Here is a 3,973-nt window from a genome sequence, read left to right as displayed (position 1 = left end):
TTGATTCCTTTTTTTCTAGGTCTTAATATTATTTTTCTTTGGGATAAAATGACAATGTTGTCTAATTTGAAAAATTTTGTAAAGTTTATGCTATGTAAACGCCTTTCTGAGGGGAAGATTTAATACACTGATGTCAAACTAAATTTAATTATATGAGTTACATGTATTGTTACACGTGTAATTTTGTAATCAAGTTTTTAATCACTTTTTTTCATTTCTTGCATCTGAAGAATGAAAAATATGGAATACTTTTCAAATTTTCATATTATCCTTGTGCAAGTGCCATGTTAATCTCTGTATTGTAATTTGAGTATACATGCTGCTGAAGCATGTAGTATCCTTTAAATTTAGTAGTTAATGATGGAATCTTTATACAGGCTTATATCTATGGGTGCCTACTTGTAACAAGGAAACCTTATTGTTCCTAACAATGCTATCGATCTTATTTCCCTAAAATTCTGTGAATAGTGAAAAAATTATATTGATTAGTCGATTGCTCACATTTGCAAACTTTTTTTGTCAATGAGTATCTTAAGTCTTTTTATTTGGAATTTGATCATACTCTCAATTATTTATAGATAGGTCTAAAGGTGATGGCTTTTTCAAGTACTTATTTATCCAGCTTTGTGGACCTAATGGATTCAAATTAAGCATTGCTTAAGAGCTACTTCTAAACTTCTTCAGCTGACATTTTCCCAAATGATGTGTTACTGGAACAAATGTCTACCTGAGCCTTTACCCTTCTTCCATGTGGGAACAGACCAACCAGAATACCTTACCCTGACACCAAAGATTTTCTTACTAGAACAAAACTAATCTTGGTTACAAGAGATCATAGAGAGATGAACCGTTCAAACAGAACTGTTCAGATTAGAAGGTATTTTATCAAAATATAATTGTTTATTTTACCTTCCATTTAAAAGTAGCTAAAGCCAAGAAGGTGAAAAAATTGTTCGTATGCATGATTACTTAATGTCCTGGCCTGTCTGTAAGTTCCTGCCAGGAACTTACACTACTACCTTTTTATCACCAAATATTTTCATAGTTACAGGAGAAGTGCATATGTTTCTCCTCCTTATTAGGCATTAAATTGATAATGTTTTAATCACAGTGTTTCCTCTTGCCTCCAAGCTGTAAATCTAAAAATGATAAAGATTTAGGTCTAACTCTATCAGACACTGAAGTAGAGATAATGGAATAATACTTTAAAACAGAGTTGCCTTTGATACAGTAACTACAACAGAATAATACAAAACGTGTGTATTTTAATCATATTATATAGTTATATATTTTATATTTATATGTGCTGATTTTATATTTCACACAATGAAATTTACTAGAATTAGTTGATAATTTGACAAATAAATTGATATTTACTTCAATAAATAGAATTGGAATATAAATATTTAGGTTTCAAATATATATTAGACTAGAAAAAGTATCAATGCAATCTTTTTAGTATAAACTTGTGATACATTATAACTGTCCTTGGTCTTCTGAATCCACATGATAAAAAAAACAATATTTTTTTCTAATCTGTAATGGATTTTACTCTGCTGCTCTGTTTATTGTTTTAACTCGCTTGTTGCAAACTGTTTTTGTCCATATTTCTGAAGCATTCTTACTGATTATGCCCAAATTTTGCTAAGATATCTAAAAAATATTATTCTTCTACAGTACCCATGGGTCCTAGGATCCCAGGGCCCAGATACCTGCATCATCAGATAACAGGGGCAAGACTTTTCACCAAGGCCCATGCAACATATCAACACAAAGTAATTGAAGACCCATCTCAATTTCGCATTTCCTATATTTCAGGGCCCCAATTCCTTGAGATGCAGGAATTAGCAGTAAGCAATTGTGAAATACAAGGCAACTTAAAATGAAGGATGAGATCACAAAATTTGAGAGAAAGTACTGTAATTCAAACATTCAACTTACAGATGACCAGCCCATATGAGTGAACAAGTTCACAAAGTGTCATAAGATTATTTTTAATACCTCTCACCTATGATTAACGAAAGATTTTATTACAACATAAGTGGGACAAAAAATAGTTCCTAGAAGGATAGACCTATAATTGGTCTACCAAAGCCCGAAAACTTGACTTAGAGGTCAAATGTAATTCAGAAAAACATTTGAAGCACTAAGGAGTGCTACAAAATACTGGGATTTCAGTACAACATGGTTCTGTGGTATAAAAATGTCACTCTCAAACCAATGATAATCTACATTTAATCTCCTGAAAGTATATTCCTTTTCAAATAAACTTTTTAAAATCACTTTCACCAAAATAACATTTGACAAGTTGATGATACTTAGTGACATTACAAGTTTTTCAAGTGTAGGGAGCAAGTTACAATAGAGTTGAATTATTTACACAGCACTAATGCCAAACATGTTCAACCATTCATTAAAGTGTAGAAATAGTACCACCCACAATTTGTGTTTTTCAGTAAGGGCCTTTCAGAAATGTGTTAAATATGTCAGCCTCCTAAATTTCAAATCCAAACGTTAGCTAATAAATTTCATCATTTAATAAGGTACATTTTAAAAAATCACAAATAGTTGCCTTATCATATGTTACTTTATGTTTTCCCTCTGTCTAACATAGTAAGAAATATGACTTTAAGTCTTGAATATGTGTACTCATCAGAGATATTACAAACCTAATATCTGTCTTCTATTTCTATCATATTCCTATCTAGGAATAAATTTATTTTTCTTCTTTTTCCAAAACTTATAGGTAGTAGAAAATATTATTCCATGTAAAATAAAAGAATCACACCATTGTACAAAGCCATTTATAAAAATTCATAGTTAGGAATACATTCTAAGCCATTTTTTAACTTTCTTTTTGAATAAAGATTAATCTTCCAAACGGTTCAGAATAAAATCATGTTTAGGTGCTTCCCGTCTCCAGTCTTGCAAATTGTTGCTGCAGATGAATGAATTATGGAAATATAAGCTGACATCATTTCAAGAATATGCAGGATTGAAACTCCATGGAATGTATATAAATCTTTCAAAGTATTAATAGACAGTTTAACAGAATGACTATCAGGAAGTTGAAACCAAAGAGGAATTATAGTAAAGAAATAGAATTAATGAAAAATGAACAAGGGGCAAATACAGCTAGAATACTGAATGTATACACATGATGAAGGAAGTGGTAAATTGGAAATAAATCTTGGAGAAAGGGTTGGTTGAGAATGATAGAAGGAGTGACTCTGATCTAGGAGCATTGGACAATTAGATGCATATATTAAATTGTAACACAATTGCACAAACTTTTAAAATTCAGTTAAAAAACACAACAAGAAACAAAAACACACAAAAATCACAACCAAACAGCAATCTCTAGAGAGTATGAATATGACCACTCAAAATTTTAATCAGTTAATGAAGGGCAGTCTTGGGAAAAGCAAACAAAGCTGTTCAAAGAGGGAAGTTTGGGATAGGGGAGAATTTTGAACAGAATTAAATAGATTGTCTAAGGTTATAAATCACCTACATCTGCTGCATACAGTATCTTACTTCTATGAGTTTTCTGTCTGAACTAGATAATCCAGTCCTGAGACACACTTGGTAGCTTGTGAGGTAGAATGGAAGAAACAAGATCAAGAACCCATTACTCCACTGGAGAGAAAACAATCCTCTATATTTTCTCTAATTTCTCTTCACTACTCTTTCTTCATACTTTTAAGTCAATTGATTTTGAATTATATTTTTCCTTCTTTCTTCTGGCAAAGTAATTGGTCAAAGTAATTTCATTAAATATTATTTGCCATTTTCTTCTTTCATGCTGTTTAATTGGCCAAGTGAGTCCATAAAACTTCCCTCTTGTATTTGGTTGCCATGAAACAACATCTATGTTAATAAGGAGAAATCTAATGTAAAACTTTGTCTCCAGAAAACAGTCCAAGAGGCTGTGATCACAAATATTTGGCTATATATTTTTTCTTTTACCTTG

At 31.2% G+C, this 3,973-nt stretch overlaps 1 pseudogene; it reads right to left on the bottom strand.

Annotated features, from left to right (window-relative positions):
• Positions 1-234: 234 nt before the first annotated feature.
• LOC122127743 lies at positions 235-331 on the bottom strand (annotated as a pseudogene).
• Positions 332-3,973: the final 3,642 nt, after the last annotated feature.

Source organism: Dipodomys spectabilis, unplaced genomic scaffold, assembly GCF_019054845.1.
Source record: "Dipodomys spectabilis isolate Male_0828 unplaced genomic scaffold, ASM1905484v1 ptg000309l, whole genome shotgun sequence".
Taxonomy (NCBI): Eukaryota; Metazoa; Chordata; class Mammalia; order Rodentia; family Heteromyidae; genus Dipodomys; species Dipodomys spectabilis.
The sequence above is the reverse complement of the archived record's forward strand: the minus strand, read 5'-3'. Positions and strand labels throughout refer to the sequence as shown.